The sequence below is a fragment of the Rhinoderma darwinii genome, chromosome 2 (genome assembly GCF_050947455.1).
Source record: "Rhinoderma darwinii isolate aRhiDar2 chromosome 2, aRhiDar2.hap1, whole genome shotgun sequence".
NCBI lineage: Eukaryota > Metazoa > Chordata > Amphibia > Anura > Rhinodermatidae > Rhinoderma > Rhinoderma darwinii.
Genome location: NC_134688.1, coordinates 416,198,126 through 416,225,221, shown reverse-complemented (window position 1 = coordinate 416,225,221; position 27,096 = coordinate 416,198,126).

Sequence of the window (27,096 nt, the reverse complement as noted above, 5' to 3'; positions counted from 1 at the left end):
ATCTGAGGGGTTCTTAGGTAGTCTAGTGGGGGCTTCTTAGTCTGGTAAATTATCAGGGTGACATCCCCCAAGTGACAAGGTTTAGCATGTTATTGCTATTTTAAATTATTTTAAAAGTGTTTATGTGGTACGTTTATTTTCAATAAAATATATTTTTGTGGAATATAGAGTTTCTATTTTTGCCTCCTACATACCCTTCTGTGTTTCGTTGCATTTCAAAAGTTTTTGAAAGTTTAGTTACCCTTTAAAGTGTGAAGATCAAAAATCTTTGCTCCAGGAAATTCTGAAAGAATCTCAGTGCCTCTTGTTGGCTCACATTCTACAAATACCGCCACCGCAATAGAGACAGGATTTATAATGACAGTAGACTGGACATTTTAAAAATGACAATTAACTTTCAGCTTTTTGTGCATTGTGAGTAGCATAGTGGATCGTCAGAACAGCATTTAGAGGAACACTGCAAGAATAAGAGAACTGTTTGGTTCTTGCTCATCTTTATAATAAATGTTCTGATTTATTTTGGATCACATTAGTGTATAAGAACATTGAGTCTAACAGGCAGATAATGGGTTTCCGCTGAAATATACCTATTCCAAGGGCCCTTTCAATGGTCAATTAACCAGTGGTCTCAAAATAGCTTAGCAGGAGAAAACTTTTGCAAAGGTTATGTCTCTACGGATTATTTCTGTTGAAGTGCTTTAGGATAAAAGTATTTTGCACTAAGCACCTACATCATTTGAGCACCAGAAGAAAACCATTAATGAGAGCTGTTGAATAACACTACATTTCAGCTGTATTTCACAATAATCCAGGCTCTAGCATGGTGACTTCTGCTCGGCGCAATTTCATTTAAGCTATATTGCAGAAGTATTAATGTAAATGGCTTTAGCCAGATTATATTTGTATTTGTGTACTGATTTTGAAGCAAAAGAATTCTAAAGAGAGGATTTTAAGTGGCTGGATAACCCCATAATTTATAAGTACTGCAAGTACTAAAAGAACACATACAAAACGTCTAATACAAATACAACATCTGCTGACGGAGGCCTTTCATGCTTTTTTACGTATCTTTAGTCCAATGCAGAGCACCATAAAGTGTCATCATCTTTGGCATATTACATGTTTTTTTTTGCAAGCATATTAAAAAAGTTCAGTCCATTTACAAATGCTAGATCTTTGTGTAGGTGTGTTTTAACATGAATTAATTTTTTTATTTTTAGGGAATAAAAAGATGTAGACACACTGCTGACTTGGTTAACAAGTCTGATAAACAAGTTTAATAATTCAACAATATAGGCAATATTAGATAGGTAATAGACACAAAAAAACGTAGTCAGCATAACACATAGAATTTACTTAGCTAAGAGGAGCCCGTTATCTTAACGATACCAGTCAGGAAACAGCGAGGATAAAGTCAGTTTCCTGCCAAACACTCCAACATAGACGCATAAAATTATTTCAAAAAGTTTATGACAAGGATACTGAAAAGCAATAATAAGAGCTTGTGCAGATAGCAAAGCCACATGGAAGGACCCTGTAAGGCGACATATGGAGTCCTAACAGATCCGTATTACTTGCCGTAGGCACTCTGCATGCTACCATATGATACCATTATGAATATTGCTTCTAGGGGTGAATACCTCTTTAATACGGCATGCTAAGGAACATGCTACAATTTATTTTATCATTTATTTTTTTAAATCTCAAGCACCTTGTATTATTTTTAGTTTATATACAGATTTTAATTCTAGCAATAAAAAGCAAAGAAAAAGAAAAAAAACCACATAATGATGAAGATCTATGACCGCCCTGAACTTCGGTAATAAAATTGTATTTCTTGTAGATGCTTACTAAAGCAGTAAGGAAATCAGCTCTGCTTGACTCAACATAAGATTGGAGACACAGGGAGGTACAACTTAGACAGATAGCAGGTCATGCGAACTCTTATACAGATCTGTACAACACTGAATATTTCTCAGAGTACAGTTAAAGGGGTTGTCGGGGCACGGACCGTTTTTTTATACTGATGGCCTATCCACAGGATAGATCATCAGTATATGATTGGTGGGGTTCCGACACCCGGACCCCGCACCAATCAGCTGCTATGCTATGTTATGCAGTGTATGCAGCCATGTGCCTCCGGCACTCAAGATTGCATGACATCCGATGCCCGGAGGTAGCCAGAACAGCTTATCGGTGCAGGGTCCGGGTGTCGGACCCCACCGATCATATACTAATGGCCTATCCTGTGAATAGGTCATCAGTATGAAAAACCAATCCGTGCCCAGACAACCCCTTTAACCGGTTCAGGACCGGGCTATTTTGATCCTTCAGGACCAGACACAGTTTAGCCCTTTTTAGCCCTCGTTAGTTAAACGTCTATAACTTTTTTATTTGTTGTGCTAGCGACGTGATTTTTGCGTTGTTTTTCCCGTAGACAATGCAGGTTTCTTTTTTCATCACTTTTCTAGACATCCTTTTTGCGATTTTAGAATTTTTAGGCTTAAAGTTTGAAAATAATAGAAAAAAAATAAGGTTTCTTACTTTTTAGCAATTTTTTTCTGGTAATAACCTAACATAGCTTTACCCTAAAATAGATCTTTTACTTGTTATCGTCATTGTCTACCGTAAATTTTAATATATTACATGTCTATTTTAGGGTAATTGGCTCCACAGCAGCCCCAGTTACAGGGGAAATCAGCCCTCTCATAGTGACTATTGTCACTAATAGGGCTGTGCTGGGTCTAGTAAGACCCAGCAGCAGTCTGCAAGTAACGGCAACCCGGCGATCATGTGACCAGTCACATGATCACTGCGACCAATAGAGACAGCGGCGCTGCCGCTATTCATATACACAGCGCTCATTGGGCGCTGTGTAAAAGAGATCAGAGAAGATAGAGGCAACGAAAGCTGCTTCTATCTTCTCCTCAGGGTCCCCGGCAGTCACTGACTGCCGGAGACCCGACAATTAGCTGCCTGATCGCTCAGGCAGCAGGCTAAAACCGTAAATAGTCTATGGCGCGGGTTTTAAGGACCCTGACCGCCGGCCGTAATACACAGCCTGCGGTCGGGAACCGGTTAAGTAAATCATTAAAATATGGAAAGAATATAGAACATCTGTAAATCTACATAGAACATGCCATAAAGTGACCCTGCAATGAAGGGACTAGTGTGGGACGTCACCAAGGTTTCATAGCTGAAATGAGAGTGACTGTGCATACTGTTGTTGATATGTACTTTATCAGTTGTTGCTTTATGGAGAGTGGTAAGGAAAAACAACATCACGGAAAAAAAATCATACGACATGTAGTTTGCCAAAAGGCTTGTGGGAGACTCTAAATTCAAGTGATAAAAAAGCTTACATGGACTAACTGAGCTTTTGTGCCATTAAAAACTTGATTTGTCTGCATGTGTAAACCTGCTAGAGACCTGGTAACAAAAGCTGTCATTGCTGCCAAAGATACCTGCACTAAATACTGACATAATTATTATTGCATATCTGCCAACAGACTGCTGCTTCACGGGACTGTCTGATAAACTGGACCACAATAGCAAAGCTTGATAGTATTCTTCTTCATTGGTGACATTCTTGAATCTACACTCCATACACTGACTTTCTGGTGAGCCACTTTTTGGACTACTTATTAGAACATTACTATTTACCTGAGAAATCTTTTTAAAAAGGGTAAGATCAGGACTTAGGGTATTTTCTAAGAGACCAACAGCTCATGCACATATCCAAATTGCAGCGGTATATTTAGTGGCAATGACAGGATCGGATCACATCCAGAGGGAAAGCCTTGGCACTAAATATACAGCACCAGCATAAAGCTGTAATAAAGTCATGTGCATAAGCCGTTACCTTCATGATTTCTTCCTCTGGATGAGAACCAAAAGTCCTTGTGGCCTAGTCATAGTGGCATGGAATACCAGCAGCCGGAGGTAAAGGTGTTATTTTAGCAATAAATACATTCCAAAGTTGTTGCGGTCCATAAAAAGAAAAAAATAGTACCTGTCCTATCTTTTGTGGAGCCTTTCTACGTCACGGTCACCTTCCCATAAATATACGGGAAGGTGTCCGTCGGCCATAGAAATTAATGGGTCTATGATTACGGATTTCTTTTTTTCTGGAAAATTTGTATCTTTTAATGGCACATATAATATATTGAAAAACGTATATAAATTTTTTGGGGGAGAATGTAAAAAACAGTCTTCCATTAGTTGTTGTTTTTTATATACGGCGTTCGCTGTTCTGTATAAATGAAATGCAAACTTTATTCTGCGGGTAAGTATGATTACAGCAAAACCAAATTTATATAGTTTTTTTATGTGTTACTACTTTTCCACAATAAAAACGATTTAAAAACAAGAAAAAACTAACAGATTTTGTGTTGCTGCATTCTGAGAGCTTTTAATTTCTTTCACGGGACGACTTGTTTTTTTGCGGAACAAGTTGTAATTTTTTACATAGGACATATTAACGTAACAATTTTTTTGCGATGGGATGTTAAAAAAAAACGCTATTCCAGGTCTTTTTTTATTATAACAATGATCAATGTGCGGGATAAATAAGGCATCAGGCATATACAGATGGCAGTCCTAGGGGCCTTCCTTAGGTCCCCGGCTGCCATTAAAACACAACGGTACACCGCAATTGCATCGTGAAGAGTCCCCTATGGGGTGATAGATGGGGCCCTCTCCCTCTGTCTAACCACTTAGATGCAGTGGTCGCAATTCACCGTGGCTTCTGAGGGGTAAAACACCCTGGATCGGAGTTATCTCCGATCCCGACCATTGCAGTAAAGTGTCAACTGTAATATACAGCTAACACCAGATACGAATGATAAGGAGCTTGGTGCTAACTACACAGCGCCATAAAGGTATGACGCATGTCGACGATTTTATACATGGTAATCACATAAACACATAGGTGGAAAGAGCCCTTTAAAATAATTTTTCGTAAATAGCGGGGACACAGCAATGTAACATATTGCTCCTCTCTGCAAAATATTTTTATATAAAAATATGCAGAATGAAATGGCAGGGAACTGCTAATGAAGTAGCAAATTTATTCCAGATCCTCCACACTGAACTTACTGCTTGATTAAAGTATGGCTGTCACATCTTTGCATATAGTTCTCAGATCCACATAACTCAGCCACCATCTACTTTGTTGTTATTTCTGAAGCAATGTATTAATAATGAACTCCTTTCCATATTTTCATTCATCACATTTTAAATAATGCAAAGCTGCTAGAAAGTTGCACCTTTTTGTCACCAGCAGTAATAGATCTTTGAAGCTGACTTGACTTAAAATGGACCTAAAAATCTTGCTATCCTTTTGCTTAGAATAAAGATAATCTGAACCTTTTTTTATCTCCCTTAAAGAATAAATTCAACTTTGGCGAGTCAACAGTGAACCTACGATTCCAAATTAGGGAATTGTTTATAAAGCAATTCCCTACAATACAGAAAGAAGTAGTGTAGCTCTGTCCGGTAGCTTCTCCCAGGTGCTTCATTAACTCAATTCAAGATCAACCTGCACTTCAACTCCATAAAATCATGTCTGAAATACTCAGAATCACTATTCAATATAAATAGTAAAATAAAACAATTAGGAAAATAGACCGACTATGGTAATTTAACATACCAGATCTGTTAAATCTTTCACTCCGGTCCACCAAATTTATTACACATCTTTAAAGGTGAATTTCAGGACATAAAATATATGCTCTTCCTATGTGTAATGAAAAGTTATACAATTTTCCCATATATTTTCTGTATCAAAATCTAGTATATATAGCAAAACAGGAAAACAGGAGACGGTACCATCCTGCTGCTGGCGTTTTCTTCACTGAGTTACATCTTGGAATCCAAACTAAAGAGGCTTTCGGAGCTATACATCTATTAAGCAGCGTTCGCAACAAGACCGTAAAAGCAAGCACTACGGGGCCAGGCATGAACTCGCTGAGTATGCTGCCTGGCCCCTGTCAATCACAGCAAGCAGGGAGGGAGGGGGTTTGTACAAGGCAATGACATGCTAGCATTTTGGAGCAACGGAGATGCCCTCGTTGCTCCAAAATGCTAATTTGCAAAAATTTTATAAAAGAGTTTTTACTGCAGAGGAGACACGCTGGGAAACAAGAAAAACAAAGTGAAAATCAGGTTAGTATCATCTATATTAGTATGCTGCTAGTTAAAAACTGACTTCTGGTGAGTCTCCCTTTAAATTCCCACATAGCAGCTACATTGGATACAGGTAGCAACTCTATCACTACCTTTTCATGTCAGAAAGTGAGGGACTGTGTTTAGTGTATTAATGCTATTTTAGAAGTCTGTGCTGTATATAGGTCTGAACACAGTTTGATGGTGACATTTGATTTCAATCAGCTGTTTTCACTATTTCATGTTAGTGCATTGTATGAGTTGTAGGGCGGATGTTATATAGATTTTGTTTCATTCATTCTTTGTCTTGGCGATCTACAAGCTGCCCACACATATTGCCACAAGCTGTGAGAGGTGTGCTTGTGTTTTGTACTTTCTGCATCAATTTCTCAGAGTTTTTCAAGATCTGACGGGTGGTCACCTACTGAGCACAGGCCCTGCCCACGAGGACTTACAATCTCCCAAGAACAGATTATATATATATATATATATATATATATATATATACAGATAATAAGCTGCTAACTATGGTGGAGATTTATCAAAACTTTGTAACAGAAAAAATGGCCTTGTAGCAAACAAACGGAGCTCAGCTTTCATTTGCTAAACTGCTCTAAAAACTAAATCTACACTGTGATTGCTACAAGCAACAAGGTACGTTTTTTAATCAGTTTTACTAAATGGGGCCCTGTTTTTTAATATTGTAATATCAGTAGCGTATTTGGTGGAAATCTGTTTTTTTTTTTTATAATGCTATGCAGCAGTTTCAGGGAATTCCATTGTCCAATGGGTCATTTCTTGCAATGCGATTAATACATCATTTATTAAGGAATTCAGTATGAAATTCCCTAATTTGCAAACAAATGTTCACCAAAGATGATCCAGTGCTTTAAAAGCATAGACAACCCCTCTTAACCCTTGCCGCCGCAGCCATTTTTTGTTTTTTTGTTTTTTCCTCCCCACACTCCAAAAACCATAAAACTTTTTTATATTTCTGTCGATATAGCTATATAGGGGCTTGTTTTTTGCGGGTCAATATGATTACGGTGATACAAAACGTATATATTTTTTCTTCATGTTTTACTACAATCACAAAAAAAATATATTGCTATATTTTAGCAGATATAAAAAAATGGCGACAGCACCCTGCAACACTAATGCCACCTAAACCACTAAATATAAATAGATATGAACTAAAGCTCAATCTACCTACAAATAGGGAGGTTCTTAGTGCACATTTTGATCAAAAAGTGTTAGCCCACCTGCCACGACAAGGCGACCTCTGTAAGGTGGGAACCTACGCTGCACATACACCCAGAACTGGGACTAAGCCTACATATATACCTGGGGATGGTAGGATCCAGCATTGAACTGATTAAAATCACCCAGGGCAGAATGGGAGGAGTGCAAGAACAACAAGTGGAGGCAGTCACTAACCCCACATATATGGATACCATAAACACAACAAAAATTGAACAGCACATTCCAACTAAATGATACAAAATATGCAGGTGCAAGAACACCTATGACTGCAGATATACAGCAGATATAAAAAAATGGCGACAGCACCCTGCAACACTAATGCCACCTAAACCACTAAATATAAATAGATATGCACTAAAGCTCAATCTACCTACAAATAGGGAGGTTCTTAGTGCACATTTTGATCAAAAAGTGTTAGCCCACCTGCCACGACAAGGCGACCTCTGTATTGCTATATTTTGATATCCATAACTTTTTTTTTTTTCCTGTATATGTGCTGTGTGAGGGCTTGTTTTCTGCGAGATGAGCTGTAGTTTTTCTTGTTGTCATTTTACGATACATACAGCTTTCTCATCACCTTTTATTCCATTATTTGTGGGAGGCATGGTAACCAAAAAACAGTAATTTTGGGGCTTTTTTTTTTTTACGGTGTTCACTGTGTCAAATAATAAGATATTGTAATAGTTTGGGATTTTATGGATGCGGCGATATAAATTAAGTTTATTTTTATATATTTTTCACATTACTTTAGGGGAAAAATACTTTTAAAGTGTAACTTTCACTTCAGGGACAAAGATTTGAAAAAAAAAAAAATCTGAATTGAGCCGCAGGTATTCCTGGAAGTCATACCTCCTAGTATTTTGCCTCTCAGTCCATAATTAGTACCTTTTCTTGTCCATAGCAACGCTCCATTCCAGCTCTGCTTACTTTTTTTCTTAGTCGCCCTAGGGGACTTGAACAAGCAATTTGTTGATCGCTTGCACAACGTACGGTCATACTTATGTATTGAAGTATATTGTGGTTTTTTTCTAGCTCCTTTTAAGCCCTATTGTGTTGCAGGGGTGCTAACAGGTTAACCGAGGGTTCCCTTTTTTTTAACGGCTTAGATACCGCGGTCGCTATTGACCATGGCATCTAAGTGGTTAAAGGACCAGGATTGGAGGTAACATACAGCCGACACTCGCTGAGTAATGAGTGTGCTCAGCCACAGTTAAGTCACGTGTCACCAAGGGGTTAATGCTGGGAGCCCTGATCATCCCCTCCAGCATGTTAAACTAATAAATGATGTGTTCCATTAATTTACATATTATTTTGTTTTGGGGAAACAGAAAAAACAATGTAATTGCAGCGTCGTCTACAGAAGCATTGTTCCATTTCACTTTCTCATTTTCTATAATGGTAGTAGCAGGCACCTGGCTCAATGCCGTGGATTGAATTAATTTAGCCTGGAACTAAAGTAACGATCAGTGGAAAGGTGTATAGTTATTCATTTACAAACCGTGCCAATAAGACAGCATTCAGATAAACTGTGTGTATTTTGTCACTAAGCCAAAGTGCTGAGGCATATCCCTCCAAAAACAGCTGACTCCCCCAGACTGAATCAATATTAGTTGCTGGATGGCTGCATTATTTACTTGAAGATTTTAAATTAGTAATAGAGCGCAATTAAAGCGCGCTCGTAAATATGAGCCTGGTTTCATTAAAAATTATATTAAAAACATTGCAAATAATGTATAAATAGGATTGTTAATAATTAATTATCATCAACTTGATGTTTATGCATGGTGCATGCAATTCACAGCAGGAACGAATATATTCCAGTCTGTAGGATTTGTATTCATTGCAAGAGAACAGAAAAAAATCTTTATGAAAAAACAGCGAAGGAAAATATCCGCTTTTATCTTTTATTTAAAATGAACTTTCTCAAAAGTATGTTATTCACTAAGAAGTTGAAATCCTATGTGTTGAGAAGAAAACTTTGTATTGCGAGTCATCTGCTATTGTACTGAACAGTTAAAATGCTAGAAAACCAAGCAGACCACTATAAACTAGCACCAACTTCTAGATACAGTAACCTAGAAGTAGTGAGCTAGTTGAGTAATCAGGTTCTACCTAACCATCAGAAGGCAAAAACAAAATTTATCAAATACTTAGGAGCATGTGTCTATGCACTGATAAGTGCAGTGAATTTGCAATACTTGAAGGTGTAAGGGACTAAGACCATCCTGGGCTAAGGCTGCAACGTGTGACTTCATACCATACTTGGTGACATCACTCAAAGGGAACGAAGCTGAAGCAGCCAGATCTTAGGGCAGCATGAGTTATTGACAAGGCCCTGCAAAATAGACAGTATTTAAAGGGGTTGTCCCATGAAAATAATTTATCACTTATCCTGCTGCAAAATAAATTTGGAGCCAATCAGACACCTCCCTGGTGGTATTACATGATGGATAAGTATCTGCCTGTATTTCTCAGCATTGAGGACACCATTAGTCCTGACCAAATCTCCAACTCCATTTGCTGAAATGCAGCCCCAAACTTGCAAGGAACCTCCACCATGCTTCACTGTTGCCTGAAGACACTCTTGATCGTACCGCTCTCCAGCCTTCGGCAAACAAACTTCCTTCTGTTCCTTCTCATCAGTCCCGAACACCTGCTGCCATTTTTCTGCACCCCAGTTCTTATGTTATCATGCATAGTTAAGTTGCTTGGCCTTGTTTCCACATCAAAGGTATGGCTTTTTGGCCGCAATTTTTCCATGATGACCACTTCTGGCCAGACTTCTCCGAACAGTAGATGGGTTTACCTGGGCCCACTGGTTTCAACTAGTTCTGAGCTGATGGCACTACTGGACATCTTCTGATTTTGAAGGGAAGTAAGCATGATGTATCTTTAATCTGCTGCACTAAGTTTCCTTGGCCAACCACTGCATCTACGGTCCTCAACGTTGTCCGTTTCTGTGTGCTTCTTCAAAAGAGTTTGAACACACATCTTGAAACCCCAGTCTGCTTTGAAATCTATGCCTGTGTAATGGCCGGAAGGAGGTGAAGGGAAAGTGAGCCCTAATCTACCCACCGCCCTGTCCCTGCCTACTTGCAACGACTCGCCCTAGGCGACGAGGTACAACTGGGCGGCGGTCCCTACGCTGTCTAAGTGCACAGGAAAACAAACAGGGAACATGCAAGGGAAGGGGCAGTAGCCACGGAACGCCACGAGGAAACGGAGCGGCGAACGGACAGTCAGGACCAGGACGAAGTGAGTACACCCAAGCGGGCAAGGAGACAGAAGCAAGCCAGGGGCAAAGCAAAGCAGGTCAAGCAGAACTGCAGCAAGGCAGAAGCAAGGCAGAAGCAGGCTGGAGCAAGCAGCAGTGGGGCCAGGAATCCAAAAGAATTACAAGCACTGAGGGAGAGAACAGGGCAGGTAATAAAGGACAGGGGGCGGAGCTAACTCCGACAGACCAGGCCGCGATAGGCTCTCCCACTCCTGAGCCTGCCACCCTGGTTGGTGGGAGATGGTGTCAGTCGAACAGGTCTGGCCTCAGGTGTGGATTGATTAATCCCAGGAGTATACCTAGATGAAGTACCTGGCAGATCCCTAACAGTACTCCCCCTTTTATGAGGGGCCACCGGACCCTTACTAAGGGGACCCGGTTTAGTGGGGAAGAGAAGGTGGAACCTCCTGATCAATACCCCAGCGTGAACATCACGGGCAGGTACCCAAGTCCTCTCCTCCGGCCCGTATCCTCTCCAATGGACCAGGTACTGGAGGGAGCCCTGGACCATCCTACTGTCCATAATCTTGGCCACCTCGAATTCCACCCCCTCAGGGGTGAGAACGGGAACAGGAGGTATCCTCGAGGGGGACCAGGACGGGGAGCAGCGTTTAAGGAGGGAGGCATGGAAGACGTCATGTATGCGAAATGATGGGGGGAGCTCCAGACGGAAGGATACAGGGTTGAGGACTTCAATGATCTTATAAGGTCCAATAAATCGGGGAGCAAACTTCCTGGACGGGACCTTAAGGCGCAAGTTCCTGGACGACAACCAGACCAAATCCCCGACGACAAACCGGGGGTTAGCAGAACGTCTACTATCCGCCTGAATCTTTTGTGCGCTCTGGGACGCCTCTAGGTTCTTCTGAACCTGGGCCCAGACGGTGCACAGTTCCCGATGAACATCCTCTACCTCAGGATTATTGGAACAACCAGGGGAGACGGAGGAGAATCTTGGGTTAAACCCGAAATTACAGAAAAACGGGGAGACCCCTGACGAGTTACTGACCCGGTTATTCAAGGAAAATTCAGCAAGGGGAAGGAATGAGACCCAATCGAATTGACAGTCAGAGATGAAACACCTTAAATATTGTTCCAGGGATTGGTTGGTCCTTTCCGTTTGGCCATTAGTTTCGGGATGGAAGGCGGAGGAGAAGGACAGATCAATCTCCAACTTTTTACAAAAAGCTCTCCAAAATAAGGAAACAAATTGTACCCCTCTGTCAGAAACGATATTGACTGGGGCCCCATGGAGACGCAGGATGTGTTTCACAAACAAAGAAGCTAACGTCTTGGCGTTAGGTAGCTTCTTAAGGGGCACAAAGTGGCACATCTTGCTGAAGCGGTCGACTACCACCCACACCACCGACTTGCCCTGAGATGGAGGCAAATCGGTGATAAAATCCATGGAGATATGGGTCCAAGGTCTCTGGGGAATGGGCAAGGAACGTAGTAGGCCCGCAGGTCGGGACCTAGGGGTTTTGGACCTAGCGCAAACCTCACAAGCGGCGACGTAAGCCCTAACGTCTTTAGGCAACCCAGGCCACCAATAGTTTCTGGTAATGAGGTGTTTGGTGCCCAAGATGCCAGGATGACCAGATAGAGCGGAGTCATGGTTTTCCCTGAGTACCCTCAGCCGGTATTGCAGGGGAACAAACAGTTTGTCCCCAGGGACGTTCCCGGGAGCTGCACCCTGATCAGCCGCGATATCAGAAGCTAAATCAGAATCCGTGGCAGAGACGATTATACCAGGGGGTAAAATACAAGCAGGATCCTTCTCAGAAGGAGGATTGGCCATGAAACTACGTGACAGAGCATCAGCCTTAATATTCTTGGACCCAGCCCTATAGGTAACCAAGAAATTAAATCTGGTAAAGAATAGTGCCCACCGAGCTTGTCTAGGATTAAGCCTCCGGGCCGATTCTAGGAAAACCAGATTCTTGTGATCCGTAAGGACCGTTACCTGGTGTCTGGCCCCCTCCAGGAAGTGCCGCCACTCCTCAAAAGCCCATTTAATGGCTAGAAGTTCGCGGTTGCCAATATCATAGTTACTCTCCGTGGGCGAAAACTTCCTAGAGAAGTAAGCACAGGGGCGGAGATGGGTGAGGGAGCTGGTACCCTGGGACAAGACGGCCCCCACTCCCACCTCGGAAGCGTCAACCTCCACAATAAATGGCTCCTCTTGGTTGGGCTGAATCAGCACGGGGGCCGAGATAAAGCACTTCTTGAGGGTCTCAAAGGCCTGGACGGCCTCAGGGGGCCAATGGAGGACATCAGCACCCTTGCGGGTAAGGTCCGTAAGAGGCTTAGCGACGACCGAGAAGTTGGCAATAAATCTCCTGTAATAGTTGGCGAACCCTAAAAAACACTGTAACGCCTTAAGGGAGGCAGGTTGGACCCATTCCGCCACAGCCTGAACCTTGGCAGGGTCCATGCGGAATTCATGAGGAGTGAGGATTTGCCCTAAAAATGGTATCTCCTGTACCCCAAAGACACATTTTTCAGTCTTAGCAAACAGATTATTCTCCTGAAGGACCTGGAGCACCTTCCTGACATGCTCCACGTGGGAGGACCAGTCCTTGGAAAACACCAGTATGTCATCAAGGTACACAACAAGAAAATTACCCAGGTACTCTCTCAGGATTTCATTAATAAAATTCTGGAAGACAGCAGGGGCATTACACAACCCAAAGGGCATGACCAGGTATTCGAAATGACCCTCGGGTGTGTTGAACGCAGTTTTCCACTCATCCCCCTCTTTGATGCGGATAAGGTTATATGCCCCCCGTAGATCGAACTTAGAAAACCATTGGGCTCCCTGAACCTGATTAAAAAGATCCGGAATCAAAGGAAGTGGGTACTGGTTCCTTACGGTGACCTTATTCAGGTTACGATAATCAATGCACGGCCTAAGACCACCATCCTTCTTCCCCACGAAGAAGAAGCCAGCACCTACAGGAGAAGTCGAGGGGCGAATGAAACCCTTGGCCAGGCATTCTTGGATATATTCCCTCATAGCTTTACGTTCAGGACATGAAAGATTAAATATCCTCCCCTTAGGAAGCTTGGCACCAGGCACCAAATCGATAGCGCAATCGTAATCTCTATGGGGGGGCAACACCTCGGAGGCCTCCTTAGAAAACACATCGGCGAAGTCCTGAACAAACTCAGGAAGCGTGTTTACCTCCTCCCGGGGAGAAATAGAGTTAACAGAAAGACATGACATAAGACATTCATTACCCCATTTGGTGAGATCCCCAGTATTCCAATCAAACGTGGGATTATGCAACTGCAACCAGGGAAGGCCTAAAACCAGATCAGACGATAATCCCTGCATCACCAGTACAGAGCACTGCTCCAAATGCATGGAGCCAACAAGGAGTTCAAAAACAGGAGTATGCTGAGTAAAATAACCATTAGCAAGGGGAGTTGAGTCGATTCCTACTACAGGGATAGGATAAGGTAAATCAATACAAGGCATCTTTAGAGACATAGCAAATTCCGCAGACATGATATTAGCAGATGACCCTGAATCCACGAAAGCACTGCCCGTGGCAGCCCGGCCAGCAAACGAGACCTGAAAGGGAAGCAAAATTTTATTGCGTTTCACATTAACGGGAAATACCTGTGCGCCCAAGTGACCTCCCCGATGATCACTTAGGCGCGGAAGTTTTCCGGCTTCTTATTCTTGCGCCTGGGACAGGTGTTCAGTAGATGCTTGTCGTCCCCACAGTAGAAGCAGAGACCATTCATTCTGCGAAACTCCCTACGTTGACGAGGGGACATGGAGGCCCCGAGTTGCATAGGTACCTCCGAGTCCTCCGTGGAGGGGCGAGGAGACGGGACCTCGGGGGGGATCGCAGAAAAGTCAGAGGGGAGCACACTGAAGCGTTCTAGCTGACGTTCCCTGAGACGTCGGTCAAGTCGTACTGCTAGGGCCATAACCTGGTCAAGGGAGTCAGACGAGGGGTAGCTAACCAGCAGATCCTTCAGGGCGTCAGATAATCCTAACCTAAACTGGCACCTTAGGGCCGGATCGTTCCACTGAGAAGCTACGCACCACTTCCTAAAATCAGAACAGTATTCCTCAACCGGTCTCCTACCCTGACGTAAGGTCACCAGCTGACTCTCGGCTAAGGCAGTCCTGTCAGTCTCGTCGTAAATGAGTCCGAGGGCAGAGAAAAAACGATCAACAGAGGAAAGTTCAGGGGCGTCAGGAGCCAAGGAGAAGGCCCACTCTTGGGGCCCTTCCTGGAGTCGGGATATGATGATACCCACCCGCTGGTTCTCGGAACCTGAGGAGTGGGGCTTTAGGCGGAAATACAGTCTGCAACTCTCCCGGAAGGAGAGAAACGTCTTACGGTCCCCTGAGAACCGGTCAGGTAACTTGAGGTCGGGTTCTAGAGGTGAGGTGAGGGGTACTACTAAAGCAGCGTCACCCTGATTGACCCTTTGGGCCAGGGCCTGGACCTGTAGGGAGAGGCCCTGCATCTGCTGGGCCAGGGTCTCAAGGGGGTCCATGATAGCGTCAGCGTAGGAGAAATGGTAGACTAGGTAAAGGCTTGTAATTATGTAATGGCCGGAAGGAGGTGAAGGGAAAGTGAGCCCTAATCTACCCACCGCCCTGTCCCTGCCTACTTGCAACGACTCGCCCTAGGCGACGAGGTACAACTGGGCGGCGGTCCCTACGCTGTCTAAGTGCACAGGAAAACAAACAGGGAACATGCAAGGGAAGGGGCAGTAGCCACGGAACGCCACGAGGAAACGGAGCGGCGAACGGACAGTCAGGACCAGGACGAAGTGAGTACACCCAAGCGGGCAAGGAGACAGAAGCAAGCCAGGGGCAAAGCAAAGCAGGTCAAGCAGAACTGCAGCAAGGCAGAAGCAAGGCAGAAGCAGGCTGGAGCAAGCAGCAGTGGGGCCAGGAATCCAAAAGAATTACAAGCACTGAGGGAGAGAACAGGGCAGGTAATAAAGGACAGGGGGCGGAGCTAACTCCGACAGACCAGGCCGCGATAGGCTCTCCCACTCCTGAGCCTGCCACCCTGGTTGGTGGGAGATGGTGTCAGTCGAACAGGTCTGGCCTCAGGTGTGGATTGATTAATCCCAGGAGTATACCTAGATGAAGTACCTGGCAGATCCCTAACAGCCTGGGAGAGAACTTGCTGATGCAGTATAACTACCTTGTGTGTTTTTGTGCTCAGTCTTGCCATGGTGGACCTGTGACATGAAACAGTCTTCCACAATCTCATTTTTGTAGCAGCGTTTGGCTGCTCCTCATCCAGTTTTAAGCCTCCTACACAGATGTTTCTGTTACAGTTAATGACTGTAATCATACACCTGACTATAATCCAACAAATTTGATGACTTTGTGCAAGTGTACCTAGAATTGAGGCTGTTTTGAAGGGTAGTCACACCAAATATTGATTTAATTTAGATTTATCTTCTGTTCATTCACTTTGTATTTTATTAATTCAATAAAAAAACTATTTTCTAAAGCATTTTTACTTTTGCACGGTACTGTATATATATATATATATATATATATATATATATTTATTACTTTTTTTTGGGGGGGTGGGTTCTACTCATTTTGAAATTACCTAATAAAAATGGTAATTTGCTTGGCTGTGTTTGGGAATTTTTTGTCTTTAACGGTAAATAGTTTATTTTAATAACTTATACACGAATCCTTCATTTTCATAACTATCTACTCCTACTTATTTGCCTTGGTTTTATGTTGTGAAAAAAGTAAACAGACACAATATTAATAATCCAATTCATTAATGCAGAACAAAGACTACCTAATGGAAAACTAAAAAAAAACAACTTAAAACAACCAAAAATATCCAGGGAAAATACATGGAAAATAAATTTATGTAGCACAATCTTATCAAATATATGCAGACAAGCTTTCCCCTCAATCCATTGCTTTTATGCCAAAGTCAAGTCTGGAACTGTAATGAAAATTTAATTGACATCCTTTCATTTGGCAATGGATGGTGTATATGAAAACAAAATGAAAAATGTGACTATAACCAGCTTTGCTGGACGTCAAATACTATTCCTCAAGGAGTGGAACCAGCTCTGCTTTGTATAATCATTTGTGACACTGGAATATCACACTACCAAAAAAATCTGTAAAACACATTGAAAGATGCCGTCTATAAAAGCAGGTTAAAAACATCAACAGGAGACCGGAACACCCAACTGGTACAACGTTTGCTCAGCTGAACTCTACGCTATATTCCTGCCTGTGTTAATAAGGTAAGAAATTACATAACCCCTTAAAGTGGTTCTCCTGCCCTAGGTAAGGGCAGCATATTACAGGATCTGGTCCACTCCCCTATTAGCTAAAACAGCACAAAAAATATTCTGCCGTCTGGCTAATAGGAGCGATCAAAGAATATACCGGACTCAGAGTTTAGAGTCCAGTGCACCTCCCCTAACCCATCTTAGTGGTTACTGACGGCTGGCTACAGATGACTAGCTGCTCAATCACTTTGTAATTCTGTGTATTCTTTGACTGCGCATGTTAGCCAAACGGCAATATTTTTTTTGTGCCGTTTTGGCTTATAGGGGAATGAACCTGTCCCTGCTATATGCTGCTGTTAGAGTAATTCGTATAAATTGTATAATTATCAAAATATCTGCATTATATTTCATGAGATATGAGATCTGTTTTAGGATTCTCTTAAAAGAAGATATTCCCCATCCTTTGAATACATAGGATAAAGATGATGTCATCAGGCATTCCAAACTAATGACTACCAGATGTTCTTGAAGGGATTCAAGGAGGAAGAATCTTGTTACCTTATATAGAAGTGGACTACACATTGTATACTTTGCATCATCTGGTTAATGTGTGTTAAGTGAAAGCATGAAACTATAAATAAAGGTTCCGTTCACAGCCATTTTAGATTTCTGTACCTAAAACCATTGTATGTGCAATCTCTCCCGATCAGTCATTTTTGTGAATTTGAATGAATCCTGGACAAATTCTGGTATCGAGAAAAGGAACTCAAGAATGATGGAGTTCACTATAACGTTTGAAGGCCCCAGCGAGATCTCATCAAAGCCCGCCTGATCCGAAACTAGTGTGGAATTTCCCTTTGGAGGAAGGGAGAGAAAACCGCAGTGAGTAAGCTATGGTCTTGCTATTCAAACTCTCCCCCTCTCTCTGTGGGGTAACTCCCTTGCGGGTCTGGTGGGCAGCAGAGAATCTCTGTGAATTTGTCTGGGATACTGTACGTGTTATATGTGTGTGCTTTAGTGTGTGATTGAAATATGAGGGGAATAGCTGTTTGTCTCTATTAGTGTCTAAATTGTGCTGTGCAAGGTAAATGATGTATATAGGTGCATGCTTCTATTAATGTACGATATGAGCCATATCTGAGTCAGTGAAATGGTCCTCTACAGTATGGTATTAAAAGGGATTATCCCACCACAACTTCTAGTACTAAGCTCTCCAGAACTGCTAGTAATCCTCACATAAAGGGTTAATAGTGAATCTTGTTGTGCATAGCTGAACTTTAGAAAAGGTGGGAGGGAAACAGGAAGTAGATGTTGTGGTACTACAAGCTCCAGTTTCTTGCATGTGCCTCATCCTGATTGGTCCTCCCACAGCTGCCTTATCTCTTCTTGAAGAGATCCTGTTACAACAGCTCATCCAACTATGTCCGTTCTTATCGCCCTTCCCCTCCCCTTCTGAAAGACTTGTCCAGTATTTTCTGTATCTTTATTATAAAATAATAGTTTTAAGTGGGTAATCGCATTTGTAGATTTAAAATACTTTGTTTGAACCAGAATAAGGTCATACATTTGTATGTAACATTTAATGCTCAAATGTTTGTAAGGTAAAAACTGGTCACTAGAATAGCCGCTGCATTGTGTTCTTATTGTGATGTATTATATCTGTGTTTGAAATATTGATTCCAGAAAGTCAGGGAGCCATTCTTAAGGGAAAAAAAAAAGGTTCCAGGTTAAAGGAAATTTAGGTTAAAATTTCCAGGATAGGGAAACTTTTAAAGGGGAACTTAAAGGGGTTGGCCAGTTTACGATAAAATGCTTCTAAGTTGTGTCTTGAGGAAAACAACTTACTTACTAATATAATGTCTTCTGCTCTTCTACGCCAGTTATGGCAAGCCACGCGAAAATCCCCCATGCGAAACTTGGGACTTGCGGATTCCATGTCCGGCTTCTCCATAGAAATGAATGGAGCGCCTCTCTCGCATGCGCACAAGCGCGACAGGCACTCCATTTATTTCTATGGAGAAGCCAGACACAGAACCCACAAGTCCCAAGCTTCCCATGGAACACTTAGGGGGACTTTCGGTTCCCCATTCTTCTTATCCCTGGGGGTCCCAGCGGTGTACCCCGAGCGATCACACATGTATCCCCTATCATGTGGGGGGACGCATGTGTTTTGTGGCACAAAATCGATTTTTAATAAAGATTGCCCATAAAGGGTCTTTATATATATATATATATATATACATATATATATATATATATATATATATATATATATATATATATGTGATAGATAGATCTATAAGAGATATATATTTAAGATATATATATATATGGTATATATATGAGATATAGATAGATAGATTAGATAGATAGATGAGATATATATATATATATATATATATATATATATATATATATATATATATATATATATATATATATATGAGATATACAGTGAAGGAAATAAGTATTTGATCCCTTGCTGATTTTGTAAGTTTGCCCACTGTCAAAGTCATGAACAGTCTAGAATTTTTAGGCTAGGTTAATTTTACCAGTGAGAGATAGATTATATAAAAAGTGTGATTGGGAGAAGGTGCTGTGGTCAGATGAGACTAAAATTGAGCTCTTTGGCATTAACTCAACTCGCCGTGTTTGAAGGAAGAGAAATGCTGCCTATGACCCAAATAACACCGTCCCCACTGTCAAGCATGGAGGTGGAAACATTATTTTTTGGGGGTGTTTCTCTGCTAATTATTTTTATATAATCTATCTCTCACTGGTAAAATTAACCTAGCCTAAAAATTCTAGACTGTTCATGTCTTTGACAGTGGGCAAACTTACAAAATCAGCAAGGGATCAAATACTTATTTCCTTCACTGGATAGATAGATAGATAGATAGATAGATAGATAGATAGATAGATAGATAGATAGATAGATAGATAGATAGATAGATAGATAGATAGATAGATAGATAGATAGATAGATAGATAGAAAGGCTTGAGAAAGGCTCTATTGTAGAGCTGAAATGTTGCTGTTTTGACTGATGGAATAAAGCACATTTTTCTATTTTTGCTACATCTCTGGAGTGCTGCCTGATTCTTGGAATCTAAATTTTGGGTGACTTTGGTCGTGTCCCTGGCGGGCTTACACCCTCATCTTTATGAACTGACTGTGCGGTTAACATTTTTTTGTTTAGATAGATAGATAGATAGATAGATAGATAGATAGATAGATAGATAGATAGATAGATAGATAGATAGATAGATAGATAGATAGATAGATAGATAGATAGATAGATACATAGATAGATACATAGATAGATACATAGATAGATAGATAGATGAGATATAGATGTATATATATATATATATATATATATATATATATATATATATATATATATATATATAGAAGTTATATATGAGATATATATAAGATATATGAGATATATATGAGATATATATAGATGAGATGTATATATATGAGATATATATATACACTACCGTTCAAAAGTTTGGAGTCACCCAGACAATTTTGTGTTTTCCATGAAAACTCACACTTATATTTATCAAATGAGTTGCAAAATGACTAGAAAATATAGTCAAGACATTGACAAGGTTAGACATAATGATTTTTATTTGATATAATAATTTTCTCCTTCAAACTTTGCTTTTGTCAAAGAATGCTCCATTTGCAGCAATTACAGCATTGCAGACCTTTGGCATTCTAGCTGTTAATTTGCTGAGGTAATCGGGAGAAATTTCACCCCGTGCTTCCAGAAGCCCCTCCCACAAGTTGGATTGGCTTGATGGGCACTTCTTGCGTACCATACGGTCAAGCTGCTCCCACAACAGCTCTATGGGTTTGAGATCTGATGACTGCGCTGGCCACTCCATTACAGATAGAATACCAGTTGCCTGCTTCTTCCCTAAATAGTTCTTGCATAATTTGGAGGTGTGCGTTGGGTCATTGTCCTGTTGTAGGATGAAATTGGCTCCAATCAAGCGCTGTCCACAGGGTATGGCATGGCGTTGCAAAATGGAGTGATAGCCTTCCTTATTCAAAATCCCTTTTACCTTGTACAAATTTCGCACTTTACCAGCACCAAAGCAACCCCAGTTGTTCTGCGTCTCACAAATGTTCTTCTGTGTGATCCAAACACCTCAAACTTCGATTCGTCTGTCCATAACACTTTTTTCCAATCTTCCTCTGTCCAATGTTGTGTGCTTTTGCCCATATTAATCTTTTCCATTTATTAGCCAGTCTCAGATATGGCTTTTTCTTTGCCACTCTGCCCTGAAGGCCAGCATCCCGGAGTCGCCTCTTCACTGTAGACGTTGACACTGGCGTTTTGCGGGTACTATTTAATGAAGCTGCCAGTTGAGGACCTGTGAGGCATCCATTTCTCAAACTAGGGACTCTAATGTACTTGTCTTGATGCTCAGTTGTGCAGCGGGGCCTCCCACTTCTCTTTCTACTCTGGTTAGAGCCTGTTTGTGCTGTCCTCTGAAGGGAGTAGTACACACCATTGTAGGAAATCTTCAGTTTCTTGGCAATTTCTCGCATGGAATAGCCTTCATTTCCAAGAACAAGAAAAGACTGTCGAGTTTCACATGAAAGCTCTCTTTTTCTAGCCATTTTGAGAGTTTAATCGAACCCACAAATGCTCCAGATTCTCAACTAGCTCAAAGCAAGGTCAGTTTTATAGCTCCTCTAAACAGCAAAACTGTTTACAGCGGTGCTAACATAATTGCACAAGGGTTTTCAAGTGTTTTCTAATCATCCATTAGCCTTCTAACACAGTTAGCAAACACAAAGTACCATTAGAACACTGGAGTGATGGTTGCTGGAAATGGGCATCTATACACCTATGTAGATATTGTATTAAAAACCAGACGTTTGCAGCTAGAATAGTCATTTAGCACATTAACAATGTATAGAGTCTATTTCTGATTAATTTAATGTTATCTTCATTGAAAAAAACTGTGCTTTTCTTTCAAAAATAAGGAAATTTCTAAGTGACCCTAAACTTTTGAACGGTAGTGTATATATCTCATATATATATTTATATATATGTGAGATATATATATATATATATATATATATATATATATATATATGAGCTATATATATTATATATATATATATATATATATATATATATATATATATATATATATATCAGAAATATACTGTATATAAATATATTATATAAAACGACATATACCGTATAAATATATGAGACATACATACTGCACATATACCGTTAGGTCCAGAATTAATTGGACAGTGACACAAATTTTGGCATTTTAGCTGTTTACCAAAACAAATTGAATATACAGTTATATCATCAAATTGTGATTAAAGTGCAGACTCTCAGCTTTAATTTGAGGGTATTTACATCCTAATTTGAGGAAGGGTTTAGGAATAACAGCTCTTTAATATGTAGCTGCCTCTTTTTAAAGGGACCAAAGGTAATTGGACAATTATCTCAAAAGCTTTTTAATGGGCTGCATGGGCTATTCCCTCATTAATCCATCATCAATTAAGCAGGTAAAAGGTCTGGAGTTGATTCCAGGTGTGTCATTTGCATTTGGAAGCTGTTGTTGTGAACCCACAACACGAGGTCAAAGGAGCTCTCAATGCAAGTGACACAGACCATTGTTAGGCTGAAAAAAATTAAGAAATCCATCAGAAAGATAGCACAAATGTTAGGAGTGGCCAACTCAACAGTTTGGTACATTCTTGAAAAAAAGAGCGCACTGGTGATCTCGTGAACTTCAAAAGGCCTGGACGTCCACGGAAGACAACAGTGGTGGATGATCGCAGAATCCTTTCCATGGTGAAGAAAAAACCCTTCACAACATCTACCCAAGTGAAGAACACTCTCCTGGAAGTAGGTGTATCACTATCTAAGTCTACCATAAAGAGAAGACTTCATGAGAGCAAATACAGAGGGTTCACCACAAGGTGCAAACCATTAATCAGCCTCAAAAATAGAAAGGCCAGATTAGACTTTGCCAAACAACATCTAAAGAAGCCAGCCCCGTTCTGGAACAGCATGAAACTAAGATCAACCTGTACCAGAGTGATAGGAGGAAGAAAGTATGGAGAAGGCTTGTAACGGCTCATTTTCCAAAGCACACAACATCCTCTATAAAACATGGTGGAGGCAGTGTGATGGCATGGGCATGCATGGCTGCCAAAGCCACTGGGTCACTAGTGTTTATTGATGATGGGACTGAAGACAGAAGCAGCCAGATGAATTCTGAAGTGTTCAGGGATATACTTTCTGCTCAGATTCAACCAAACGCAGCAAGGTTGATTGGACGTCGCTTCACAATTCAGATGGACAATGACCCAAAACATATTGCAAAAGCAACCCAGGAGTTTTTTTTAAGGCAAAGAAGTGGAATATTCTGCAATGGCCAAGTCAATCACCAAATCTCAACCCGATCGAGCTGAATTTCACTTGCTTAAGACAAAACTTAAGGCAGAAAGACCCACAAACAAGCAATAACTGAAGACAGCTGCAGTAAAGGCCTGGCAAAGCATCACAAAGGAGGAAACCCAGCGTTTGGTGATGTCCATGGGTTCCAGACTTCAGGCAGTCATTGCCTGCAAAGGATTCTCTACAAAGTAATTTAAAAAAACCATTTTATTTATGGTAATGTTAATTTGTCCAGTTACTTTTGAGCCCCTGAAATGAGGAGGCTTTGTAGAAAAATGGTTGCAATTCCTAAACGTTTCACAGGATATTTTTGTTCAACCCCTTGAATTAAACCTGAAAGTCTACACTTCAACTGCATCTCAGTTGTTTCATTTCAAATCCAATGTGGTGGCAGCAGAGCCCAAATCATGAAGATTGTGTCACTGTCCAAATAATTCTGGACCTAACTGTATGTACAGTTTTTATATATGTACACTTTTCTTATATCATATATGTACAGTATGTATATATCTTGTATATATGTACACTATAAATCTCACTATATATATGAAATATACATACATATCTCATATCTGTACACATACAGTATGTATATCTCTCATATGTACAGTTTTTATATATGTACAGTTTTCTTATATCATATATATCTCACATATATCTATATGTGAGATATAAATATATACACATCATATATATATATATATATATATATATATATATATATATATATATATTTATCTATCTGTACAGTATGTATATATATATATATATATATATATATATATATCTCCTATATATGTACACTATATATCTCACATATATAGATAAATATGTGAGATATATGCATACTGTACATATGTGTGTATGCTTCTATGTGTAACTAAATCTAGGGCTACATGGCAACTTTGGCCGCATCATCTGTTGCACAGCCAAAGGTAGCAGTATCGAGTTGCTTGCACTGCTACTAATAAAAGCTGATTTAGGTCGGGTTGCGACCCGTACATTGCCGCAACTGAGACACGACTGTCGCAAGATATCCAAACCTGCTGGATTTTTTTTCCACTGTATTATGCCAGTTGCTTCTACTTGCAAGTCACAAGGTGGCCCCATTCGCTTTCTTTATTTGTGCTGCTGGTAGTCACTGTCTATGTAGGTAGTGCCACACAAAGTGCCCATGTAGATAGCGCAACACACAGACCCCCTGTAGATAGCACCAGTCCTCCCCCTTGTAGATAGTGCCATACTGCCCCATAGTAGATAGTGCCACACAGACCCCCCTTAGTATAATGCCACACAGACCCCCCTTGTATAGTGCTACACAGCACTCCCTTGTATATAGTGCCACACAGTCCCCCATTTATATAGTGCCACATAGCCCTCCCCTTGTATATAGTGCCACACAGCCCCCCCTTGTATATAGTGCCACGAAGTTCCCCTCCCTTGTATATAGTGCCACGCAGCGCTCCTCCCTTGTATAGAGTGCAGCAAAGCTCCCCCCCCCCCAAAAAAAAAATATTGTACTTACCTTTCCCTATTCCCGCGACGGACGAAGCGCTGCACTGCATTGCGGGCGGGACACTTGCGCAGACCAGTGTGATGCAGTGACATCATCATGCCAGCCTGCGCAGGGAGTCTTCCCAGTGCCTTATAAGCTGCAGGCCTAACGTGGCCTGCAGCGTATATTTTATCTGCGTCCTGAGGAAGAAGATGCAAGTGAATGTGGATGCCGCCTCCGTGGCTAGCGATGTTACTGGGCATGAGGGAGCCCGTGCCCATCAACCTATATATGTGATAGGGAACAATGCACCAAAACCAAGGAAATACTCCCAATAATAAGAGCCGATGTTTTTTTATTAGTGTTTCTGTGTAACTATTTCACTTACCTGCACTAGTGCAGCTGCAGCAGGTTGTGTACTCTGAGCATATAAGAGACCAGCCTGCAGCAACTCTAGTCTTTTATAGTGAAATCTGCATGGGATTGTGGAAGTTGTTGTTATGAAAGGTCTCATGAAACAGCATTCAGCTGTAGATGGGAAGACTGAGAGGTGTGGTGTTAACATGATGGGAGTCTATGGAATTGAACATCCTGATGTTTAAGGATTTTGCTGTACAAATTATTGATTTTTCAAACCTAAATTCGGTAGTACCAGACTAAGGGTATGATGACTGGGAAAAAGACAGAAAAATTTCACTTGACTGCTGAGGAATTGACAACACTTCAGCAGCTAAAGGAGGACATTTTTAACTACATCAGCCTTAGGCATACCAGACTACATGAAATCCTTTGATCTCTTTTCTCATGAGATAAAAGGACATGCACAAGGTGTCCTTACACAACTACATGGGTCAAAAGAAACACCATTGGGGTAGTACTCCGTACATCTAGGCCCTGTGATCAGAGGGGCTCCGTCATGCATCAGAGCAGTAGAAGCAGCAGAACTTTTAAATGATAAAGTAGCAGATATTGTATTTGAGAGCCCTCTCACCATCCAGGTACCACATACAGTGCAGGACATGTTGTCACAGGCCAGTACAAAACATCTATCAGCTGAAAGACTTACAAAATATGAGGTAGCATTACTTACACCCCCCAACCTCACCATCAAAAGATCCGCGGTTCAGAACCCAGCGACATTACTTACGCTTAGTCCAGAAGAGGGGAATGAATAATGGGAAGAAAGGCTAGAACAGAAAGAAGACACCCATGAGAAAGCATCAGAGAGAGCAGAGCATGAAGCTCATAGTCAGATAAGATTGGGAATTAGGAAGAAAGGTGATAATAAAATACCACACAAATTTTTCTTATTTGATACTACAGATGACATACATGATTGTTTTGAATTAATGAAACCAAGAAGCAAATTAACTTGATAATGTGGTGAAAACACCCAATGCTAATGTAGATCTTGAGCTTTCTGTAGATGGATCCTGATCATATTACAACGGAGAACCCAAGACAGGATATGCCATTACCACCTTGTATGAAAGATTGATTCAGTAAACCACTCCCACCTGGGATTTCGGCCCAGGAGGCGGAGCTGAAGGCGCTCACTGCAGCATGTACACGGGCCGAGGGTCATACTGTAAGCTTTTATACGGTCTCGAGGCTTTTGGTGTTGCACATGAATATGGCCCAATTTGGAGGAGCAGAGATTTTGTTGGCTTATCAGTTAAACCTGTGAAAAACAGTGAAGCTAGCATTATAAAAGTCCAGGCACATACAAGGAACCAAAAGGCAGATGAGGCGGCCAAGGCAGCTGCACTAATGCCTCTCCCCACAATAAGGATATGAGCCTGCTCAAGCAGGCCAGGCGGCGGATGACATTACAATTCTCAGATTACTCCAAAAACAGGCTGCAATGGAAGAAAAAGGAAAATGGAAGGAAAAAGGGGCAAAAGAGGACCAAGAGCGGCTATGGTAGACAGAAGGTAAACTGTGCCTACCCCTGGTCCTATACCCTATGATGACACATCATTCGCCACATGGACCAACACATGCGGCTAAGGATACAATGGTAAGTTTAGTTTCCAGGTTCTGGGTTGCCCCTGGGTACAACAACACTGCTACCCGATATGTGCAGACATGTTTTCGCTGTCCCAGCCATAACACAGGGAGAACAGTAAAAGTCCCAGAGAAGCATACCCCAAGGACATTGTGCCCATTCCAGCGACTACAGATTGATTACA